The sequence below is a fragment of the Emydura macquarii genome, unplaced genomic scaffold (genome assembly GCF_026122565.2).
Source record: "Emydura macquarii macquarii isolate MOO-44397 ecotype Brisbane River unplaced genomic scaffold, CSIRO-AGI_Emac_v2 contig_295, whole genome shotgun sequence".
NCBI lineage: Eukaryota > Metazoa > Chordata > Testudines > Chelidae > Emydura > Emydura macquarii.
The window spans coordinates 4,211,797-4,238,414 of NW_027130432.1; positions in this window are offsets into that span (position 1 = coordinate 4,211,797).

Here is a 26,618-nt window from a genome sequence, read left to right on the forward strand (position 1 = left end):
GCTCAGAATCACCAGAAAGTTTGCAAACTGTTCTGTGGAACCTCGGGTAATTTCTGGAGGTTCAATCATCCCCCATAGCAAAATAAGCCTATTTGCATTGTTTCAATGCAAAGCCAGTGGAAATTGTGAGCTACTGACTGAATTTTGCTGTGAGCTTTGGAAATTTGAAATGGAAACAAAAAGTGAAATTGAGGAGGTGCAAATCTGTGCCATGTTTTCCTGATCCTCCACAATCCAAAACCACAGAGGTCTGCACAGCTCTATTATAAAAGATGGTTAATTTCAGATGAATAGGATTTTCAATTATTACACTACTGCCAGGCAATTTCCCTGTAAACTTTTGTGTTTGTTTTCTGAGATACTCCATACTCTGCCTATTGCTGGTGATTTTCTTAACAACTGGACAAAAGGTTACGGAGAAATTTTTTTTCTTATTTATGTGAAATCTTAGATGAATTCTCAAATGTGGATTCTCCCCCCCTCGGTGGATCACTGATGCACATATAGGCTAGTAAGGCAAACAACAAACAGAAAGGGCATGATCTACCAACAACAAAGTTCTACCATTCTTGACTCCAGATGGTCACATACTCATCTGGTGTAAATTAGCATAGCTTGACTAGGACTTCAGTGGAGCTACATCAATTTATACCAGCTACGGATCTGGCCATTAAGAAATTGTGGGATCATTCAGGTGTATAAAACCCACAAGTTACAGCTGCCCTTGGTAACATTAAGTTGAGACACCAAATACTTATCCAGCTCATAATTCTAACTGATGCTAACCCCAGTTGCAGCACAGGGCAAGCTATGCAATTACTATCAACAGCTCTTAAAAAGGTCTCCAGTGTATTAAGACATAAATGGGTTTTACTCTTATATATTTCATGATGCCAATCTTTGTTTCAGTTATTATTTTCTTGAATATACATACAGTACATGACGCAGCCTGAGGAAGGAACACCTCACGACTCATTGACAGTTTGAGGTTCCCTTCTTTCTCTTAGAACAGTTCCAGAGGTGTAGCCATGTTAGTCTGTATACAGCAAAAACAACCAGAGTTCTGCGGCACTTTAAAGACTAACAAATTTAATTTTTGTAGGCATAAGCTTTCGTGAGACTCAGCTCACTTCGTCAAACCTCTGCCTCTGCATCTAAATTTGTTAGTCTTCAAAGTGCCACAGAACTCTCGTTGTTTGTTCTCTTACAATATCCTATGGTAATGATACAATCCAGGATCTTCCTACATATCCTGTGTGTTGTCTTCTTGAGGGGAGAAGGGGCCGGGGGGGGGGGGGGGGGGGGGGCTCTACTTCCAGACTACTGAATGCTTACTGATCTTCTGCAATAGTAGTTCCAACTTTTGATCAGTGAGACTGATTTTCCTGGCGTTGGAAAGTAAAGACAGGGATGAACTGGACTCTGAGTTATGCTGGCATACTTAATCTTGTATCCTGAAAAATTTACTATTGGATCCCAAAGCATTTTATAAGCAGGTACATGAATCACTTAAACCACCACTGCAATGCAGCCACCTCTGGGGTACACATGGCAGCTGTTTAACAGTTCAGAACAACAATTTGGGCTTGAAAGTGGAGAAATGCTGGACAAATAATACAAAATAATTGTTAATTAAAAGAAATTATGAATAGTCAAATAATTTGATTACTATCATCTACTAACTGAATGCAGTTAAAATTGCATGGAGATGATAATAAGCAGAAAAATATAACTGCCCAAGTTGGAACTGGTCAAAACAGTAGAGTCAACAGAAAGTGCAATGATTTCTTTAATGAATACTGTGGTCAGGACTCTAGCTTTACATCTCATCCACAACACGCCATTTCTAAAAGCATGATGCCTCTTAACTCCATGCTTGTGCTTTGGTTTGATATTGACTCAGAGCAAAGAATTCCCATAGTTTAATCTTCAATATCACCCTGGGTTTTCCTTAGAAGTCAATGCAAATAATATGCAAATAATGCCCAATGTCACCAGGCTTCATGAGAGACCAGATAATTTCACATTGTTATGTTATTAAAGTGGTATATTTTCACTGTGCAATAAGCTGTGCTTATGCATTTTATGTTTTCAAAGCACTGTACAAACATTAAACAAACTCAACATAACAACATGGTAAGATTATTATCCCCAATTTTTCTGAGGATACTGAAACAGATAAGTGAGTTGGCCAAAGACACACACACAAAGTCAGGTGAAATATCTGGAATTAGAATCAAGAATGCACGATTCCCTGTCCTGTACTTATTCTAAGCAGATCATGCTGTCTTACATATGTGGTCTTAAGGAGACATTTCTCAGGCAATATCTACAATTCAAATGTGACAAGTTCCAGAGCAGGTTCTTTAGCAGAAAATAGCACTGCCACTTTGAGAAAGGCCCACGCTAGAACAATGTGCCCAAACCAACAGAACTTTGGGCCCGGGCAAGTTCAGATAAATGAGACGTTGGTCAATAACCCCCGGGTTTTGCATCTGCAAAACAAAGTATCAACACCGAGGTTTTCAGAGTCAAAGAAAATAAATCAGACTTTCCCCCCCTCATTTTACTGCCATTTAGAGCTGCCTCAACACTGGTTGTGCCTTGGGCATGAAAAAGAATTTTCAGCTGTCTTTTTTAATCACAACTATCTTTGTCATTAAATTTTTATATCATTTCATTTTAAAAAGGATCAGTTCCAAAAAACTCCTCTGTCTGACCAAGAGAGGCTTCTGTGCTAGGGCTGTGCCCATTATCTAGAAGTCAACAATTCAGATTGGTTATTAGCAAAAGCCGGAAGATGCAGATTTAAGTTAGGGGTGATGGGAAAATTAGCATAGGCATAAAAACAGGATGCAGAGGACCTAGCAAGAGAAGAAAAATTGCTAAATCTGGGGAGCCAGGAAGGCTCCTAGCAGTTTCTGTGAAGCTGGTCACCCCTGGTCATTCTACCTGCTACCCTTAACTCCTGCAACAGTCCCTTGAGTAGCTGACTACAGTGGTGTAGAAATTGTGCAGCACAAGCATAAGTGGGAGTTTGGTGATGAGAGGAGCAGGGAGAAAAGAGTTGGAGCCATCAGGGACCTGACTGGGGGAAGAATAGTGTGACGTAGATTAGGAGGCATCTTACAGATAGGCACAGAAAGGGAGATGCTTTGTGGTTGTGCAGCTCATGGGTAACTGAGTTTGTGCCTGGGAACCCATTTGAACAGTCTTATGCTCCATTTGGAGAGGTGCAAGGACCCCATGAGAAGTTTTAAAAATAAATGGCCTAGAAGAAGCAACTGATCATTGCATTGATTCTCTTGCAGGTCAGTTGGGGAAAGGACCATACTGCTTAGTGAATTTCAGGGCTTTTGTATTGAACTATTACTTTGGGACTTTTTCCATGGCAATTTTATGCCTCCATATTAAGAGAACTGCTGACAAAATAAGAAATCCAGCATTATGATAGAACTGTACAAACTGATTTTCCATCACATTTACCAACTTTTGATGCGATAGTCTGCTAAGAAAACATGAATGACACAGACACTGCAGTAACACAATATCTGAAATATCCATTAACGAATGTGTAAATATAACAAAACACCTGTGGAAATATACCTGACTTGTGACCAAAACTATTAATGCCATGTTCATTATTTTTAAAGACGATGTGCTTCTTTTCCCTCTTGTCCTTCTCTTTATGATGGATTTTTAGTTTAAGGGGGACTCTTCTTCCTATTGTGGAAGGCTCTGTTTTTCACAAAAACCCCTATTTTTTTTCCCCCTAGAGATAAATCCTAGTGGAAAAGTTCATATCTAAATCTAGATACTTAATAGCCCAGTATTCTCTAGATATTTGGATTTGGTACTTCACTTCAACCCATGTTAAAAAAAATAGAAACTGCTTGGGAAATTTAGATAAAAGTTTGAATTTTTAATACCCAAAGCCTGGGAACATTGGATTCAGGGGTTCCGTTTTTCCATGTGGTGTATGGTCTAATAGACAGAGCACTGGACTGGGATTCAGGAGCTCTGACGTCTATTCCAGGCTCTGCCACTCTTCTGCTGGGTGACCTTAGGTAATTCTCTACACCTCTATTTCTCCATCTGAAAAATGGGGATATTGATACTTGCCTCCCTGGTAAACCACTTTGAGATGTACTAATGAATAGGACTATAAGAGATAAATATGATCAATCTCACAGTCTGCTTTTCTTGCATATAACTGAACAGCATTACTGCTGAATTAAAACTGCTGCTTTAATGTTTGTAAATTTCTAAAATTTCAAATAAAGTGGCTCAAAAAAATGGCATGTTAATAAAGTTTGTGTCTATTTCCTGATGCATGTGTGAGGGAAGAGGGAAAACGTCGAGTGGTTCTTCCAGGGCAGAGAAGTCATCACTAGGTATTATGGCTTTGGGGCATGCTTTCTAGGTTTGCTTTTGATCAACAGTCAGTGTGGTGCATCTCCATTGGCACTTTACATTAAAATCAAACTTTAAAAGTAAGTTCAGCTGCTGCTCTAGATAGCTGTCAAAATGTGAGCTAGCAAGATATTGAGAGATCTACCTTAAATGATGTTGATAATAAATGGAAATACTCTTGCTATGCTGTTAGTTCCTAGTCACCTTCCCTGCTGAAGGGAATACAAAGAAGACTCATTTATGATACTTCCCATCTACAGCTGAATTCATCCTGACCATCCTATCTGCTTCTCTTTGGCATAAAAACCTAAACAGTCCAAAAAAAAAAAAAAAAAAAAAAAAAAGCTAATACTGGAACACAGTGGAACATAGCTCAGTAAAACTATCCTCAAGTCCTTCCCTTACTACCTCCCGTTCCCATGCACAGATTAATTGAATTAACTCTAAAATAAAGAAGTGGCATCCTACTAAGATCTGCTAGCATGGTGCAAGCTCTGTGATCAGTGAAGACCCTGCAGGAATGCACCATCTGATAGTGGACAGAGCAAATTCCCAATGGTGGTAACAGACTTGGGTTCTTTTTGGGTGTGTCTACACTGCATGCTTCTTTCAGCAGAGCATAGGGTGCATATCCATGTAGCTTGCCTAGCACAGCAGTGTAGGCTGTGACGCACAGCTTTGGCAAGTAAAATACAGACACACACCTGAAGGATATGCATATGTACTTGAGTACATACTGTACACAGCTTTCACTGTCTACATGTTCATATCTGGCCCAGCCCTCAAACATTCAGAAACAAGATAAAAATTAGAGCTATGACTATTATTAATAAAAGCTTCGGAGTTTCGAACACAGATCCACCATTTCAAAAGGGGGTTGCTATGGGAGAGAGAAAGAGCAACAGAACAAATTCAGAGTTTTCTGCCTGGTCTCTGGGATTCATTCCTATATTGGTCTGTCAGCCGCTCTGCTGATCTCTGAGCTACTCTGCCTCCCACTGAGTCTGATATCAGGAGTGTAGAGCGGCTGAGAGATCAATGGAGCAGCTGAGAAAGCCAGCTGGCAGGGGAAGGGAGCAATAGATTGAAGAGGGATAAAGAAATAAAGGGGAAAAGAAAAAGATCTGTGGAATTAAACAGATAAGGAGGGAGCTGGGGGAAGGGGGGCTAATCTCTCCCCTGTCCCCCATTTAAAAGGCCACATTAACTATCCCACAAAACAGCCTTTTCTGGGGTTTTCTAGTTAGTTTAATGGTGCAGCCTCTTCTTCTATATCCTCCATAAGCTGTTGGTTTTTCCCCCTCCCTCCTTTTTCCCCCCAAAGTTAGTTTTCAAAAAAACTCCTACAAATAACACAGCATTCATCCTTCAAATCCCTGATGGTGCTGCACCATGGTGCCTTCTGTTGAGATGGTCAGAAATTAAGTCACTCTCCTTGGCTATGTAATACTTTAATTGCTGCATAATTTAACAATCTAATATGATACTGGTTTGGGGGAGGCTCACACATCTCAGATTTATTAAATATGCTCCATAGGGCTTGCTGGGAAGCTTATACGCTCTATTAATTCTCAGTCACACGCCCATGCTCACATCTGGGATGCATCTTGCAGTGGAACCAGTTTGGTTGTGCTCTGCAAAAGGTTGGGAGTCAATAAGTCAGAGTTTTGGAAGGCAGCAAAGTGTGCGAGTGTTCCAGCTGCCTACCAAAGCCTTAATCCATGGAAGCTCCTTTCCCAGTGACAGGCTAGGATGTGGAGGCAAGGCAGAGACGATAAAAGGCCTGTGAAATTCTCCCTGTTGTACCCTCCTGCATATCTATCCAATGCCACGCCCAGCTACTAGGTCTGGCCAAAGGTGTAGCCTTAATTCTAAATGCTCTTTGTAGAATAGCATCTAGCCATACATTACAGTTATAACAATGCATTTTTATGACTACTCAGAAACAATAGATGAAACTTAGTCACATCAAGAGTACAGCCAGCATACACTCCTAGTTCAGTGCTGGTGTTGTCCAAATAGGGACCACAAATAGGGACTAGTCACCTTTCCCTGCTGATTTTTTGGGTATGCAAAAAGGTCTCATTTATATTGTCATCAATGCCCTGGACTGAGGGAAAAAACAGATCAGTAGGATCAGCACCACATGCATTATAGGTTAACACACAAATTAACTGACACGTTCCACTTACATTTTTGATGGTAAAGGAAATTGATGATCCGTTCCATAGAATAGACACGCCTCTGCCAGACCATGGCAAAAAAGGAAGCTGTGTGGTTCTCTCCTCGTGCCTCAAGGGCAAACGAGAAAGATACCCTGTAAATCGAGTAGAAGTAACATTTATTTATGTTTGTGATAAGTTAATTCAATTTCACATTCTTTCAAAAGTACATTTACCCCAGTTCCTCGCTGCTTTCTACTGTGGGGCAGTTACTGTGGAATGGTCCATTGTAAGGATGTTATGAGGCCTAGTTAGGTCAAATTTAGAAAGTGTTTTGAGGTAAAAAACAGGATAGAAGTAAACATCTATGACAAACACCACCACCGCATTTTACTGAAAGAAGAAACTTTGCAAGCACCACAAATGAAATTATTCATGTGGCACTGCTGATTGACTAGCTAGGGATTATCATTGGGAGTACTGGACAGAGTTCAGATAATTGCAAACAGAAGTAGTCAGAGGAGGTTCAGTGGGATGTGCTGCATTTTGTACCTTTCTAAAACAAAGTTGGAGGAGTGTATTGAGATATGGGAGTGAGTAAAGCAAAGAGATTGTCATTAACTATACCATGTTGATGCTACCTCAAGCAGTTGTACAGGACTGACAGAATGCATTTCCAGGGTTGACTGAGGAACTAACTCTGTGAAGAGCAACCCCCTGACGGAACATGGGCTCTTTGGAACCACTCTCCCCTAAGACTATTTAAACAAAGCTGTTCGGGGACCATCCAAGTGGTCAATGGCAAAGCTATCATCTAAAGGACTCGTTCATTTCCAGGTCTCCTATTAACTAGCAAAGCAGGGGTCCATCTACCAGCAGGGATTCAGGCACTTCAGAAACGGTGATAAGCGACACCACAGGGAGCCCTGGCTGGAAAGATAGTGACTGTGACACAGATGAGTGAGGTGAAATGGTTTGTTGGCTGGGGAGACAGTTTGTGATAGATGTGGAGAACTGAACTAGAAAGGAGAGAAACTTGATTATGTACAAGGAAATATTTAGGTTTAAAAAACTGACATGAATAGAGGCGGCTACGGTAAAGCTACCAGTGAGTGATATTGTTATAAGTTTTATTTAACAGATCAGTCAGGTTACTAAGGAGTAATTGAAAGCAACTCTGTGTTTTGAGTAGCTCAGAACTTCAATTTGTAGCACAAAAGAGTTAATAATTGTGGTTCAGCAGTAACATGTCAGATACATGGCTCCCAATTCCATAGAACACTTCAAAAAGCCCCCTATAAACATTGCACACTATCCCCCATAATGTTATTAGGTTCCACCAACAGCAGGCTTATGCTGCAAGTGAACATCATTTAAAACACATTCCCTCGATATATTTATGTCAAGTATAAGTAGCAAAGTCTTGGATTCCCAAATGGAGGAATATCAGGAAAGAGCAAATGGATGCAGAGCTTGAATGAAGCAGTCGTGCATGCTGTAGGATGTGCAAAGTGACAAGGATCCCTACCAAAACATATAATGTGGTTGAAAAAGTAGGGGAAGACCCCATAGTTTTCTAACCTTGAATGGAATATTTGGAAATTGGAATATGCTGATGATTGTATACCGGAGCAGGAAAGATGAACTTCTAAAGGTAGCTTCCTGGCTTACTGCAGTTGCAGTTCCTATTGTTCCTTTCATAAGAATGATTTTAGTTTGCTTAACTAAACATTGCATTAGTCTTACACATACATACAGGGTGGAATTCTGCCCCATTGGAGTCAATGAGAGTTTTGCCCATATGGATTTCACTCAATGTAGAAACACTTAACCAAATTCAGCTTCACATAACAGTGGCTCTTCAAAACTTGCCCACTGCCTTCGATAACTCAATATTTGCAGTTTAGATAAACTCAGCAGTTAAGGTATTCCCTATGGTAATGAGGCAACTGCCTATCACTCTGACCAACACGGTCTCATTTCTTTCCTTGGACTCCCTCATCTGTCTGTATCCACCTGTTTTCTCACCTTGTAATTAAATTATAAGTTCTAAATTTTAAGTTCCATCATTTTGTTCTATGTTTGCACAGACCCTAGTACAATGATGTCACATGCCATGATTGGGGCTTCTAAGTGCTACTGCAATACAAGTAACAAAACTTATATGGGAAGTACAAAGGAATGCTGCAGATATGGATGTAACCTTATTCCATCTATTTGTCTTGGATAAAATTGCCAAGTGCGTGGAGGCAGTGTGTTCCAGTGGGAAGGCCTCTGAGCTAGGAGACAGGACAGTTAGGTTCTATTCTTGGCTCTACCACTGACTAATTATGTGACCTTGGTCAACTCACTTGTCTATGTAAATTGGGGCAACTCGTATTATCCCCATTTCACAGATGAGGAACAGAGGTAAAGTGCGGTGAGACCTATGTGTATCTGATACAGCTAAATATTATTATTGGTAATAGGGTTTATTTGCTAAGCAAGGAGATTTGCCTTAGTGAAATATTTTATTTTGCAGGTACATTAGGTATCTGTCAAACTGTACAGAGCTGAGAACTACACAATAGCTGAGCTGACAGCTATCCTGCCAAAGAGCCCCCCCGATATGTTCTCTGTCCTGTCTCCACCTCCCCTAAAAACCTATACTGTGCACAGCTGAGATATTATCTCATTATATTCAGACCTGTATTGATAGATCTTGTTAGCTCACATACTGCATAGTAACAGAGTCATGCTGAGAAATGTAATAGGATCTGATCTTTTAGAAATGTTTCCTCTTGCATTGATACCCTTATTTATTTCCATGCAGTGTGCTGGTGAATGTGGGAAAGTGCTTCCTGGTATTAATAGGTACTCCCTGGTATGGATACGCCTCTCAATCAGTAAAGTGTGTTTAAAACTTCTCTTAATGGAACGTGATGAGTCAGGGACCCAGGATCTTGAACAGCTCTAGAGCCGATCGCTTCAGATGAGTTTGAGAGGGCCAGTACACCGTCAGGTTTTTTTTTTCAAAACAAGGAGATATTGTGGAATTTGTGCTCTCTACATGTTATGCATCAAATTATGTGTTTGCACATTAACTTCAAAGGGTCTTTACTGAAGAAGAATTAGAGTGGCAAGCAATGGGAAATCCTCATTTTGTTCTAGGAGGTATGCTACTGTAAAGATCACCCTTAGGAAAATGTTCAGATATTCAGCTGCATTATTCCATAAAGTCTTGTGCGCGCAGAAGATTCCTAAATAATTTCTGTATAAATATGCACATCACTTAAAGTAAATATACCCTTCTGCTTTTTATAGATTACAAGGAAAACATAGTAAGATGCCCACAAATATGTCCACATTTAATGTTACTGAGTTATCTTTTGTGTGCATAAGCTTCACTGAGATCATTCCCCAACTCTCTTGCATCTACTGATGTCAGATACTTCTGGCATTTCTGACTATATCAAATCTCATTGGTTTCAATGTAGATGTGCATTTGGCCAGCGCAAATCCACATGGAAATCATGAAAGCATCAAAAGATGGACCACTGCCAGCCTGAAACCGAGATGAGTTGCCTCCCATCTGATCAGAGGATTGGAATCTTTCATACAGAATCCCCAAATCATTAGAGTTAGCAATAGCCAGTTAGGCCGTCTTTTCTCATTCTGCAGACCCTTTCAAAAGTCTGGGATTCTCTGTTTGCCCTACCTCACCTCCTAAACCCTCTATCACTAGTGGATTCTCATAATATTTAATTTCTTGAACCACAAGGAAGGTCTCCACAAACCATCAGCGATCCATAGACTATGTGGTTTGAGAACTACTAGTCCAGTTCATTCCTAAGTAAGTGCAGGTTTGTTCCCTACACTGTATTTATTACCACAGCAGAGGTAAGACCGGGCCAAATCTTGATGGCAGGGAGCATACCCTGGCAGCAGAAACAGAACATTTCCACTGTGTGGGCAGAGAGGAGCAGGTTTTACAGGATAAGTCAGAGGTTGTTCCCTTCGTGGTGGCTCAAAGAGGTTGAGCTGGGGTTCAAGGATGAGGCTAGGAGAGGAGGGCTGGAGGACTCGCTCCTTCTTTCATAGGAACACACGCATTGGTAATATTTGAAATACAGTATTGTCATTCTATTGATCAGCAAATAAAACATCTAGAGACTTCATCTCATGATATTCTATCCTGGTATTGTGTCTTTCCATCTTTCCACAACAATTACAAAAGAAAGAAACCACCCAGGCACAATTGGATCCTAAATAACCCTTTACAAAATCCATACAGGCATGCAAGTCCTAACTCTGTACATAGTGCTGTTTTGACTGGTTACCGGGGGCTTCTAAAACTTAACACTCAGTGCCACTAGAGGGCTCGCACACTATTTAAAGGGCAACCACCTTATTCTTACACACTATACCAGGCTTTGTACATGGCCTCTGGTTGTTCAGCTAATTTCTTTCATGGTACAATGAAAATTGTTTTATTGAGGGAAACATGCAACTCTCAGCCAACTTTCTTCAATGGATAAGGCACCGGAAGTCAGAAGACATGAGTCTTTGCCACTGACTTGCTGTGAGACCTTGGAATTAACAACTGTGCCTAAACTTCCTTATCTGTAAAGTGGAAATAACGGTCCCTCCACTGTGCAATGCGAAGTATTATTGCTTTCTTGAAGATTCCATTGTCATCCAGGAAAAATGCAGCAGATTTGGCTGAGTTTCGCTTTTTTGGGCTTGGTCCATCTCAAAGCTCAGTGACAGGCAGACCTACATGCACTGTAACTTGAAACAGGTTGTTTTGAAAGGTGTCACAGAAAAGAGACTGCACTATCACCTACAGCAACCTGGGGCCAAATAAATGCGAGCACTGAAATAAAAGCAGCATATATTGTTGGTCACTGGGGAAATCTGTATGTGAGACGAGTGAGCCCATACTAAAGCGCAGTACTCTGCCCTTGAATAACAGTGCCAAGGCTGAAATCTAATGTTTGCGCACCGGTGCCCCATGTCATTCTGGCCAGTTTTCCAAGCAGATTGCTATGTGTTTTGACCTTAGTTGCTGTCTTTGTGAGATGATCACAATATGAGAGCGTTCTATCCAACGTGACTGGGTGAGAATTGTGCTTTATTCACTGACGATTGAGAATTATATTCAGCTCTCTGCCCACTTGTGCATGATGAAGTGGAAGACACTCGACACAGTCTTACTCACACTTGGTATCAGGCACCACCGATGACAATAATCAGTCTTAGCTGCCAGAGCTGCATTTAGAACATTCTCAAGTATGTCTAAAGAGTGTGACTGAGTGCCGAGATATATGTCATCTGCATCAACAAACTTGCAAGATCTGGCATATGGTAGGTCATTCTAATAGAAGTTGAAGAACGTTGGAAAGAATACTAATCATTGCGGGAGGCTATTCTTCTGCGGTCTCCAAGCACTTGTTCTATCATCAATATGCACACGGAAATGGTGTTCTCTCAAAAAAACAGAGCCATTGCACATACTAACCAACTGGGCATAGTTCTAGACAATTTCACCAAAAGGCCCATGTGCCAAACCACATCATATGTTGCAGTCAGGTCAAGGAAAACTGAACCAGTCTTCAGCTTATGTTGGAATCCATTTTCGAAGAAAGTGCCAACACTTGATCAACATACAACTAAATTCCACCCTGCATATTACTTCAGGCACACTTAAATCTACTCATGGTTACCAGTTCTCTGCTATATTGCTCTGTCTAGTGTTCGCAGAGAGGAAAGCATAGCAAAGCTCATGACAAAACTGCATGATATGCCACATCTACCATTAATTCAAGACTTGTTTAATCCACCACAGTCGTCTGCCCTCACAGCACCTGTTGTGGATAAATTTACCAGATGAGGGATTTATGGTACAGGATGCATGATGAGCTTCATGGCCTGCAGAGAAAGTGACAAATAATTATTTTGTCCCAGACCCCACTCAATGTCAGTCCAGGTTTGATTTACGATGAAGGCAATGGAGTCTTCTGAACTGGTTTCATACTGAACATGGAATTTGTGCCGCTGTGGAATTTCAGTGGCATTTTAGAGACAGTCCACTATGACAATGTGGGCAGCCACAAACCATGACACACCATTCAGAACTGTAAAATGACAACTTCTTGGAGGTCTTCATGCCTTGAACACTGTGGCTTGACTTGACCAGACCAGTTTGCATATGCCAAATAAAATACTGTAGAAATAAGGGTGGCATAGACTTCTTACACTGGAAATAAAGTCAAAGGACCAGTTTGGAGGCATCCTTTTGGCAAGAAGTGCGGTGGGTGCCTTTAGCAAGCAGGGTGTGGGCTGGGTATCAGCAAAAGGAATTCCAGGTTGCATTACATTTGAAAGCTACCAAAACCACTAAAACTCTGCCCACATGATTAGGAGCAAGAAAGCTAGTGATTCTGAAGCCTCTGCCTCATCAGCAGGTTGTTGTTACAACTTCTTGTGCACTGGAACCTGAAAAATAAAAGTTAGAAGGGAGAAAACCCTGGGAAAAAGAATGTGCCGGTCCGGACAATAGCACATACTTCTTAAACAAATCTTTATCTTCACTATTCTCTTCTAGGTGAATTAATCAGCTGTTGCCATCTCAGATTTATAGATTGCAATGGAAATGGGTAATCTAAGGGGAAAGCCTCATAAAAATTTAATAGCAAGACAGAGATAATCTGTAGGCTCACAGTGGCCATGTCAGGGCTAATTGAAATGTTTAAGTGCACCATAGCTTCTTGGTTCACTGTGATACATGCTAAAGACACGAATATAGACCATCCCTTTGTCTTGACTGGATATATATTATCACTCTATATCATGGGACTGCCACCAAAGACTTCTAATTGCTAAAACCTTTAGACACAGGGCACTTAATTGCAGGTCCATAGCCAAGCTACTAATATAGATCATTTACAGTTCAAAATCAAGGTGTAATTTGTAATATGACTGGCTTTGTGTGTCTCTAAATTCATTTCAGAGACTTGAGGATCCATGCAGAAATATTGGTTTACAACCTTTATCCTGAGCACGTACCTAAACTATTTGGATACATTTTGGATTTGTTTATTTAGGCATTTTGTTTCTGAGAAGCGTCGATCTAACAAATTTAGGCATGATCAGTGGAAGCTGGGGGTACTCAGCACCTTGCTAGATGAAGACCATAGTCTTATCAGACTCAGGATGCCTCTAACACAGGGATTTTTGATGTCTTCATATGAAGGATTTTATTTATGGACAAAAATTGGATTTGTAAGCACACAATAATTCCTGGAATGTGCAAAAGCCAATGGATGTACAAAAGTAATCATTTTTGTTCCATTAAGGTTACACAAAGAAAACAGGGTTTAGTAAAAGCCAAACAGTGAATTTTTTGCATATGGATCTTTTCCCTCTGTCCTCTCATCTGGAAGAAACTGAAAAGCCTGTGCCCCGAATGACCTTAAATTAAAAAACAGCAACTTTTTTCTCTCAGTCACTTCACACTCAAAGCAGATTTCTCCCACACTAGAGTCCTGCCTGGTCTGTTTTCCCTTGTTGGTCTCTCGCCCCCCCTAAATGGCTAGTGGGGAGTCCCATTAAGTCCTTATAGCCAATGATCGACTTAGAATTTTCTTATCCACAACACCAGGCTCCGATTATACAACCACATTTTTTCTTTGCTTTTTTATAGTTGTCTCATTTTTAGACTCTGAGCCCATGCCACAGCCTTGGACCACTCCTGCCTTGGCCTTACCACCCACGTTGAAAGCACTTGAGGAACAAAGCCCAGTTACTGTAAAATTTTTAGCCATGCCAGCTCTGTCGGAGAAGGATACTTTTAGTCGTCAGAACAAATGTGTATTTGGAGGAAAGGCACGGCGATAGGGGCACGTACATTTTCTTCATGGTGACAATTGCAAACTTCATAACTCAAGGTTTAGTAAAGCTGCCTTACTAGCAATTTCTGGTGAAAGGTTTCTTGCATTTTTATGATAGTTTGCCCTGAAGATCCACTCTCTCCAAATATACTAAATACAAACATTTAATCTTCAATGATGGACAAGCCTCGAACAACATGTGCACAGACTCCCTACTGAGCCCAGGTGCAATTCAAACGACTTAGAAAAAAGTGCCATAAGGAAATGCTAAAAGGGACCTTTTAAATGACAGGACAGCACTGGAATGTGGGTTTGTTTTTAGTCTGCATCACTTAATAAAAAAAAAAAAAAAAAAAAAAAAAGCAGGAGACCTAAATGATGACAGCATTATATAGACTGAGGGGAAGAGCCTGGACTGCACTCCCAGGCAAAATTCTACTATCAGATCAGCAGCGATTTAAGTCCCTGTATTCTACATTAAGGAGCTCTCTCAGATGTTGATGGGAATCCTGCATGCGTCCTGCTGGGAGAGCAGAATATCAGGCTCAAAATCTGCTGCATATGCACCAAAAGGAGAACGTTATCCAGAATGTTTCTCCCCAGACTTTGAATATTCACAGAGTGAGGAAAAGAAAGCAACATTCATAAGCTCAAAACCACAAATAATTAAATATTTCATTTTCTAATCAAGTCAAGTTGCGTGCAAGCCCTTAAAAACAAGTTACAAGTGCAATTTGTTTTCTCCATTGACTATATTAAAGCACCCGTGAGCTCACAAGTCAGAATTTGTTTGTTTTAAAACAAGCTGGCTTGCCATGTCAGGTGGGTTTTTCCTTAGTTCTTCTTGTTCTTTGCTGAGTCTTGTAAACAGAGTCAATTTATTGACATGTCAGCTTCTATAAATATTCTTATCTAGCCAAGTCTCTAAATTAACACATGCTATATGGAAGGAAGCTAAGAGAGAGATTCTGCCCCTCTTATGCACATTTAATGGTATCTTACTTCATGAGCAGATCCTTTGATTTCAATGAGTCTGCTGTTGGAGTAAAGGTCGACTCAATATGTGCCAGAGTCACAGAATCTGGCTCTCATCTACTGCATCTTCATGTAGGTCCCAGTTTTTAAAAGTGGCCATTGAAAGCCCATGGGAGTTGGATGCCTGACTCCTCTGTGCGTCTTTGAAAATCCATTTCACTTCTCCACTCCCCAAGAGAAGATGGCCAGTTATAAAATTACTTTCAGGCTGCTAAAAAAAACCCCACACAACTAAACCTTTATATTGATAAACATAAACTAAAAAAACCCCATTAAAACCCACAGAAGAGGCCACACTTTTCTTTGGTTATATACAATTTGAAACTAGCTTGATCTCTTACTTTGAAATTTAACAAAAGAGGGAAAAAATATCAACATTTTTCTTTTTGGCAAGTGCTATGAACCCATTGAAAAAGTGACATTTGAAAAGACAATGCTGAGCAAAACATGAGCTTTTCCTCAGAAATGAAATACCCGACAGTCAGTAGGGACAAGAATCAGAGCTGGATGTTACATTAGAAAAGGCAGCAACAAGAGTAGTTATTGGCATGTTTAAGCAGCATCAGAATCCTTCTTACTGTACTACTGCTGCTATTTGATGTGTAGATTCAGTGCTGAACTATTTGCCCAGCGTAGGAAAGTACTGAACTCTGTGCCTACTGTGGAACATGAGATTTGTTTTGAAAAGATACCCTGGTTTACACCAGATAAAGATCAATTAGCCTTTCATTTGACTGAGTCTGCAATAGAATACTTTGCCCTATTTGACTCTGCTGTACCAAAGCTATAGATCGATTACTATTTTCCCCCTTTCTTATGTAAACATTTGTGTTTGGGAAGGCATGTGACTTGCTTACAAAGCAATGCATAAAATTCCAGATTGTCTATGGGAGATAATGTAACTCAGGAATCAGTAAACTCAGTTTCATTCACATCGTGCTTTTTGGCACATTTCAAATGAAAAAGAGGAAAATAAATTAACTATCAACATGAAACATCCAGAGCAAAATTCTAAGCAAACAGCTGGTTTGTATTTAGAATTCAGGGCTTGACTGGATTTCAAGTCAAAGCAAGCCACTGAACCAAACCTTTTTGCTTTTTGCCAGCAGACTCCCACAGATACCTATATTTAGAACCTAGTAATTGCCCTGTGTTTTGGCATTTAATGAACATTCAGGTAATACAAGCTCTCTCAAATGGATTAAGATTTATCTTTATTTCATTTTGCTTTTTTATTTTTTAGATTCTTTTCAAATATGAATTTAGTTTCCATTCAACTGTAAAATTGGGGCACTTCGTTTTGAAGAATTCCTGGCTCTAAGTAAAAAAACAAACAAACAAACAAAAAAAACGGTTCCCATCATTAAAGATGTGCAATGTGAATATGACTATTTCAAGCACAGTAACTGGAATTACTGGCCTGAATACTAGTGATATTTTGTAATGCTTGGAAATTAATGTTTTTTGCAGAGCTGACATGTCATTCTTTTTCCTTTTGGAAGCAGAATACAAATGAAAAGAGGGAGAAAGCCAGTGAAAAGCTTATTTTCCAGAGGAAAATAACATCTACAATTTTGGGAATCACCAATAATTATCCTTGAATATATTCCACAATGTGTAACCAATCAAAAACAAAAATCCAAGGAGCTGCAGATTGCCGGAAAGATGAGAATGTGGAATAAGCTCATGCCAGAATACAAACAGCCAATCAGATTCTTTTAACACGGAACCACTCCCTTGTATAACATCTTGCAATCTGTATGGACAAATTCTCTCACCACAGGTAACCAGGAACTGGTGCATGTGGAAATACAAGGCTCCTGTATACTTAAAAGTGTTTGGGGGTGGGGTGGAGGAGGAAGATAGTGCACGTCGCTGAATTTTCCCATATAAGGAACTTTATAGATTTTCTGGGTGAGATTTTCAAAAGTGATTGGCAAGGACTTCAATGGGAGCAGAATTAGCCCAAAGCCAACTGCTTTTCAAAAGTCCCGTCATGTATCTTCTGTGAAGATGGATAACTGTTCAGTGGCAAGGGAGTTGCACATGCACATCCAGGAGAATGCACGCTACCACTGCACGCTGCTGAAATCTATTCAGCTACTTTTCACAACAAGTACTCTGGTCTTTAAAACAAAAGACAACAAAACAAAAAAAAAAAAACCACCACACCACTACTGCTCCATTTTGGGCATATAGTTATGGCCAAATCCTCTTGACAACAACCCTCAGCCTGAGAAGCAGCTAGGCATTGGCAGGAGCACATCTGAGGAAGAGAATGGCTGCAGAGCTGCTCCTTGGAAACTACTTCTATATCTTTTATGAATCTCTTTCACCATTTGCTACTGGACCACAAACAATTCATTTGTCCAAAACTGGATATTAGGTAGCCTGGCTATTGCTCAGGCTAGTGTAATTTGTGGGGGAGAGATGTCCAATTTGGCTGATGGGAAAGAAATATTTGAGGTTTTTGTTTGGGTTTTGTTTTTTTCAAACAGCACTGTTCAAGCCCATTTAGAATGTCAAAAGTAATCCCAGAAAATAAATCGGTGGATGGAGTGCAAGAGAGGTAGTCAAAGGTTTTTTGATAAGTGATACCATAATTTAATCACATGGAATATATATAAATACCTATTATAGTCAGATGATGAAGTCTTTAAGTGCTTTTGGGATTTATTTGGGTATCAGGCACTACAGTATATCAATTTAGCATCTTTATTTTTAGACCAATTGCTCATATTGTGTAACAGCGGGAGAAGTTAAGAAAAATGTAAACTTTTTTTTTTTTTTTTTAAATTGTTTCATTTTTCCTGATGTCATTTATATACAAGTGGTGATTGGGTAATTTCTGTGAGAGGAGTGGTTTGGTGAACAGCTGGAAAGACAGATGTCATCTGTGTGACCATTTTGCTGTTGAAGGAAAAAGACAGTAATTTCCACTAAATAGAGATTTAAGTCCATTCCAGTTGTAGCTATGTGATCAGCATCTACTCTTGTTGCCTTTCAGACAAACACATCTGGTGAGACTATTTTATGAGTGTGCTGAGGGAGGGGACAGTTAGTGTGGATATTGTGTTTTATTTTAGTGAGATTGTCAAACATAAAACAAATTATTTTTTAAAAAAGATCTGTGGGCAGATAGATGGAAAGAACACACAAAATAAGTCTGAGCATAGGGTAGGCACAAATAGCATGGAAATGACAGAGCGATCATGGAGGTCAAATTGTAAGTGACCAATTTGAAGTTATGAGTTTTAACAGTGTTATTAAAATGAATACATGTATGAACAGATTTATTTATTTTATTTGTTTGTTTGTTTATTTGTTTATTTCATAATACTGAGTCAAAGGAGTAGGAAACAGCTCTAGGCCTATAATTAAGAGAACCTCTTATTTAATACTGAAACAGGAATGTTAGGTTGTATGGTGTTCAATGTTACAGATAAAATAAAACAAAATATAGTATCTTATTGGTAAGCTAGTATAAACAGACACTTTCAAATATATTTATTACATATCACTGAGTGATCTGACACACTATATAGAGTGAGACCAACCTTTTTGAACGTAGCTGCCTAAATAAGGCTGTGTCTATACCAAGGCACCTAAGTATCTGGCCCAAATTTCAGAAGTGCTGAACAATGACAACTGCTAGTGCTGAGCACCCTCGATTCCCATTTTCAACACCTTTATAAACCAGGACAATTGTTTAGGTGCTTATGACCCTACTCCTACAACCTAGCGTGTGTGGGAAGAACCCACACAAAGTCCTCCTTGTGTGGAGCTGTTTGCAGAATCGAGGCCTAGATAAGTATTTAGGGGCTTCCTAGGCATCTAAGTTTGAACACTTTGATTTTGTTTTTCAGAGAGTAGTGAAAGTTTAGGGCTTTCTTTAACTCACTTTCAGTGATTCACGCACTTGTCTTTTCCCAAGGTTTTGCTCACCACCTATTTGGTGCTGGTTTTGTTCATTTATGTTTTCCGACTATTTTCTACTTGCTCTGTAGCTTGCTGCAAGACTTCCTCCCCTCCCACCCAACCTTTGCTGACAAATGCTCATTCGGGGTCATTTACATGGAAGAGTGATGTAAAAATATTGACTATAAACAGAAAACAACCACAAACATTGCAAGACTAAGGGGCCAAGTTTCTGTGGAGAAGGCTCTCAAGATCAGTTCCACAATTCTATTGAGTGTTCAACAAAGAGACAAATCTGTGACACAGAGGCTAGGCTGGGGCTCACTGCTTTAACAGAGATCAATACAAAAAAACATCTGGAGCCAGGGAGTCATTCACTACATTAAAACAAATCGTTTCAGGCAACTTTAATTTCTACATCTGTATATTACAAAAAACAAACAAACAAAAAAACCATGATTCTCCAGCACCCATAATAAAGTGATAGAGACAGGGAAAGCCTAATAATTTTTAGCACTGTTTATTTTCAAATAATTGCACTAAATTGTAATCAGCTCTGTCAATTAAACATTATTTAGGATACTTTTTCCCTGATGTGTCACAATCCGCTTCAGAGCTTTTTCTGTGAAAACAGACATGTGATTATTACCCTCAGCATAACAAATGGTGAACTACTGCTTCTTTTAATCTCACACTATCTAGCCTTAAAAGGATTACAATCTCTCTCCTGTCTAGAAGGTACTTCATGGGAAATACTGTCTGACTGTATAACATTCAACTACATTGGACTATTGTTCCCTTTGGTCTTTGCAGGATCAGAGCAAAGAGAAGCCAGATTTAAAATACCAGCAGATGCTCTATCAGGGAAGCCTAGGTTGCTTCACCTCTTTGCTATGTTGTACAGAGAGTGTAGATTCCCCACATGCACTTTTTTTTTTTTTTGGGGGGGGGGGGGAGGGGGAGTGGGAGTGTGCAGGGCAGGGACCAAAGTACCAAACATGTCAATGTCCAAACTTTATTCTGAAATTTACAAATACGAACAGTGGAGGCTGAGCTCCCGATGATCTGATCATGTCTTTATGTCATGCAGGGCATGAGCCACCCCATGTACATATTTTTCACTTTTAAAACTTATTTCAGAGATCAGTTCTAATTTTGTTAGCTGTCAGTATCATCTCATTCAGGATATTGTTTTGTGAAACAGCATTGTAAAGGCTATGCTGACAGAGTAGACACAGCTTGTTTATTTCCTTGGGAATTTTCATTCATGTCTTTTAGGACTAGTGACTTTGCTATACTTAATGCTGTGAATAATTTCATAAAAGCAGCATTTCTTAACAAGAGGCTAGAGGCAGGCAAGAAGAATGCTGGAGTAAATGGAATGACAATTATTCATACCAAGAGGCCAATTATGTACTTTTTATGCAATTTATAGCAAAGGTAGTGGGGATTACCTCCATCCCTGTGTGAAGCAGGAGTCAGGATATTGTTTTGGAAAATGTACTCCTTTACAGTATGCAGACACATTCAGGGCAAATAAGACTTTCAAAGTGAAAAAATGATCCATGTTCTAAAATAAGAACAGGTCCTTTAGAAGATGAAGCAGCCTTAGCAAAGGGGAGTTTCAGGAAATAAAAGGATGCATAGCCCTAAGATCAGCTACATCCTCACCCTGAAGATGACAAACATACACAGGATTTGATTTTTCCAAGAATCAGATGTTTAAGTGTGTGTCTGTTAATGTACAGACAGTTACTCTTGTAAACCAGATATTGTCACACACAGACGACCTGTTATGCATCTGGAGACCATTAGATACCATTTGGCTATGCCCAAAGGCTCCAATCAAAATCAGAACCAGTCACCACACAAATAGCAGTTGACTGTCATTCCCTCAAAGAGCGTAAACATGTAGGAAGGAAATTGAAATACGAGGAGTTTGCCTTGTCCAAGATCATACCAGGTCAGTGCCACACCTGAGAAGAGAATCTAGATCTCCCACCTCTGACAAGTGTTCTAATCCAGCAGCTCATGCTGAATCCTGAGAATTGTTGGCGTAAGTGTACACATGTGCACAGCTTGAAAACCAGATAAAATAATTAACAATGCTTGCTTTCCCCAGTTTTGTTCTGGCTTCCACAGCATTTCAATGTTTTGTGCCAAATTTTCTATTTTTTTTTATTCATTCCAGTTTGCACTGAGTGGGAAGATCTTAAAAGCATAAAGGACAATCTCAATTCTTATTAATTAAAAGAATTTCAAATCCTTGTCTTGGTGAAGAAAACCTTGGGTCTTAGAAAACAAACTGAAATCAGACCAACGTAAGCCGGTTTGTGAGCAAGGAACCAGTCACTTGGGTTCCTCTATTCTGCAATATGAGGCTGGGGAGGGAAACAATGGTACCTGTCGACATGCACACACAATTTTTGTGCAATTAAGTTAGTTACTCGGACGTGTACCCCCCAAAGAATCACCCAAAAGCCTGGAGATGGTCCTTTGCACTGTGGCATCATCCTGGCTGAAAGGAGTCAGTTATATTCGTGGCAAAGTGGCAGCATAAAAATGTTTCAAAGAGACGGGCCCCCAAAACGCTAAACCTATTTTCCACAACTGTAATGCACCGTAGCTAATGGCCACCCACAACTGCACATGCTTCTTTCCAAAGGCAAGCCACCCCTTTGTTAAACAAACTCTCCTGGCGAAAAGCGAAGGACAGACAGTCTGGGAGGATGAAGTTTTCCCATTGGCGTCACACTGGAAAGTCTCAGTGAATGGTCAAGCACAGGCTTCCTAACATTGCCCTGGTATGCTCTCCAGTAGCAGTCATGCAAATTCTGTTGGCCAAGCACTGTCAGGCTTCACACAAGTTAACAACATTTCTGACACCCCCCCCCCCCCCATTTTTTTTTTTTTTTAAAGGGTCAAATAGTGAAACTGTTTCCCAGTTAGAAGGCAGTAAGTATTAATTGATAGCAACAGAGATGTTTTGATCTGGCTTCCTTCTCTCCTCTAATGAGTTACCTCTTCTGACATGCTCATGCAGTTCTCCCATTTTACTGAGCACAAAATGCCCTAAATAAAAGGTGTGTGTGTGTGTGTGTATTAAAGAAAGTGCGCTATGAGACCCACACTGTGTATACAATATACACAGCAGCAGCCACAGAGTCAGTCTGTGATAGCTTGGCATTGTCAGTGAGGCCTGGTCTACACTAGAAAATTATATCGGCATAAATGCGCTCAGGGATGTGAAAAATCCACACCCACGAGTGATGTAGTTAAGCCAACCTAAGTCCCTGTGCAGACAGCACTAGAGCATGATGGAAGAATTCTTCCATTGCCTAGTTACCGCCTCTTGGGAAGGTGGATTACTTACGCCGATGACAGAAGAATCCTTCCCATCGGTGTAGGTAGTGTCTATCCTGAAGTACTGCAGTGGCACTCTTGATGCCTGGCATGTGTTAACTTCTGCAACATGAATTGCAGCAAGGTGGTGGCCTCTGTTCAGTTCCCAGTAGACAGATGTTCAAACACAATTGGCACTAATTAGCAACCCAGTGGCAACAGCAAGGTCAAGGATTAAAAGAGCATGAACTACCCTCTCACCTCTGGGGGTGGTTTCTGCAACTCAGGGTTGGCAGGGCTCAATGGAGAAGCCGATTCTGTCCTGGTCCATGCAGTCACTGTTCTCAGAACAGAAACATGCTGGAAACGGTGCTTAGCTTGTAGAGTTTTCTTCCTTATTCAGTATTGTTCATTAGGCAGGAATGCCACATTTCCAAAAGATGATTTGAGGAGGGCTGAACCACTGATATCCCCATCCTCCTCCCCCAAAACAACAATACTGAATAAAAGTCAGCAATGCTTTCAAGTGCCTCTCTCTAGCACTTTTTCTTTCTTAAAATAAAAACGTGGTAGGGGGAGATTCCCACTAGCAGTCACTGCTAGGCAGGCAGGGGCTGTGAGTGATGAGGAGACAGCGGGAACAGTCCTTTCGGAGAGTGAAAGAGTGCGTGACAGCAAATGCACATGCTGTGTGTCATTCTGCAACAATGGGCAGGAAGGAACGTCCAGTTCTTTGGGGCTGCAAAATTCTGCTTGATGCAGAAATGAGAGTGAGGGAAATAAGAGATACAGTGAGGATGCTGGTGATCACTGTGATGCTTGGATGACCCTCCTCACTGGAGAGAGAGGGGGGGGGGGGAGGAAAAAAGGAAAGGATCCCTCAGCTCTGGTCCCTGTGCACTGCCCTGGCTTAGAAGAGATGTTGGGTCATGCCTGGGTGGAAGGGAATGTGACTGGAGCACTGCAACCATCTGCCAACCCCCAACTGAGGAATCTGCCAATCGGACCTGAAGAAGAGCTTTGTTTAAAGTCAAAAGCTCATTTCTCTCACCAACAGAAGCTGGTCCAATAAAAAATATTACCTCACCTACCTTGTCTCTCCATTTCCCACCTACTCTGATTTATTCTGCAGCTGAACAGGCAGCCTCAGGGGTTCTGGAAGCACAAAGGGGATGCACAATCACTTTTGGGCTCCCCACTCCATGCTAACCACAACTCGGCCATACCCAGAGATTAGGTCTCAAGTGTGATCACATAATAGTTCATCATTCCCAACCGGGAGAAGTCACTGGCAAAACTGGCCCATCTCAAGAGCAGGAGGAGAACAGATGGAAACAATAAATTTACAAAAATATTTGAAAAATGAAAAAAAATACACTAGGCACAAAAAGATTCCACTGTGCACCATGCTTTTAAATCATACCAAAATACTGGCAAGGTGCCGAAGGCAGTTTGCTGGGATGTTTCCTTGGGCAGCTAATATTGCACACACAATGGGCAATGGAAACTAAGCCCAAATACTGAAGGTTTGCTTTTAAAAAATATAGTTACCATATTTAAAAACCAAGCATGATTTTATTCTTTCATATTGCAACCATTAAGTCAATTTCATTCACATTAAAACATTCCTCATTTCCACAAGGCACCGCTGTCACTGCTTCTCTTCATGGGCGCTCTGTTGTAGGGTATGTATTTACAAAAGTCTGTGTAAATCCAAAGAATTCCTCCAGTCGCTGGAGTACTGTGCCAGGATTAACCTCGCAAAGACTTGAACAGATTGGGGGGGTGGGGAAAGGATCTACAAATTGCTTTCAAATCCGGTTCTTAGCGTGGATGATAACTGATATCGTTGGACAGAGTTAAAGAAAAGCCTCTCTCCTATGTTCATACTTGACCATTTCTACACTATTGTTTCCTGTTTTACACTGGAGCACAGCTTTAGCCAAGGGGTTAAGATGTGGCAGTTCTTCATGATGTAATGTTGTAAAAAGGATCCTTTTTGTTGAGGAAAGTGGGCAGAGGTTATGTTTTTCCAATATTACCATGAGTGATTTGATCATACTGAAAAGCCTGATTTGTTCCTTGCTATCAGGAATTGATAAGGTCATGGAAAATGTGAGGCAAAGAAACATAATCGGGAATTTTCTAATACTATGGCTGGAAACGCTTCTATCTAAGAGTTCACACTCCCTCTGGATTAAGTAACCTTTGTAAGTTTTCCACAAACTGATTCTGCCGAATAAAAATTGATTAATGAGTTCAGATACTCAAGTTGTCACTAGAAAATAGCCACTGATGTCGGTCAGTGATCACTAGCCTCAGGGTCAAGGAAGACTGTGGGCCAGCTTAGCTGAAAAGGCAGCAGCCTTCATTTGTCTTCTCACTAACTTCATTTCAGCTGTGCCTGCTGGCATTGGTGCAGTGAAGGATCTGCCACCATTTTCATGATTAACCTGGACTTTGAGGGCTTCCTGACTTGGCTACAAAAAATCCTTTGGGGCCAAAATTTAATAGGCCTGATTCTCTACTACCTTGCAGCTCGCAGAGTCATTGGCACCTGTGTGGAATGAGGACAAAGTCAAAATCTGGTCATGTGTTGTACCCACTGGTGATGTCATTGCAATATCAGCACTGAACATTCCCCTCAGTCAGCGTTATAAAAGCCACCATTTCCTTCGGAGGGTACATGGTGTGGCACCATCAGGTGGGGCTGGAGGACACAGATCCATTCATTTCAGTGAGGCTACGCTGATGTATGCTAGATGAAAAAAAAATCTAGCCCAGTATCTGGCTTTAGGTTTACCCAACATAAGTAGTCACACTTAAGAGGGGATCCAGTGTGTTGCATGGGGCCCCTACTACTCCCACTGAAGGAGTTTGCCTCTACTGGGGAACAATCAGCTGGCTTCTCATGTTTGAGAACCTCTGCCCAGTTATATCACCCCTACCTGCCACTTGAGCATGTGTCTCAGACTGGCTCAGGTGTATAACTGGAGGAGCAGAGGCCCCACTCACAGTGGAGAACCATCTCCTGGACTCTTGTGATGACTGCCTTCTTGGCCAAAACACCAGAGAGACTGAATCAGGCACCTCACAGCCAAAACCATGAATCTCCATGGCTTGAGTTAAAGACCAGGCTCTTGACTGAGCAGCATAACAGACTTACATCCTCTGTGAATTGGACACTGAAGGGATGCATTAACATTCACTGACCATTGGCTACACCAACTCTCCAGAAAAGGGTGAGAAGGAAACCGATAAGGATTAGCCATGGTGAGGACACAGGAAGAGGTGAACAGATGGGGCAAGTGCACCACATGTCCCTGATCTGTGTTACTGCTCTCTGCTTTCCCTGTGGTGCTGTGCACCATACTGTATCATTTAACCTGGTTTCTAACCCTAGAAAGGTAAGGAACTGAAGGAGTGGATGTGAAATCAGAGACAACAGGTGGAGAAAAGGGAGGGACTGAGCAAAAATAGCTACCTCTTTTCCACTAAGACAGTGTATGGATATTGGTTTTAGAACATAGCAGTTACATTTACTGCAGTATGCAAAAAGGCACTAGATGGACAGTCCTGGAGAATGAAATTCTCTCCATCGACAAACATTCAGCCTGGGCAGTGGAATCTACCCCTCGTTGCCTTGTCAATCTGCCTTCAGCCTCGACCGGGAGTTGCTACCCCTAGGGGTAAGAAAAATGCAAGCAGTGTCCCGGCCCGTTCAGTCCCTGTCCTCTGGGGGCCAATTAGTGTAGTTACAATCTAGCACTGTACTAAGTGGACACTTGTCTTCTAGGAACTGGACTGAGCCCATCAAATTACTCTTATGAAAGCAACTAGCCAGCCATCAGGTAGTAACAGCCACCCTTGGCTGGAT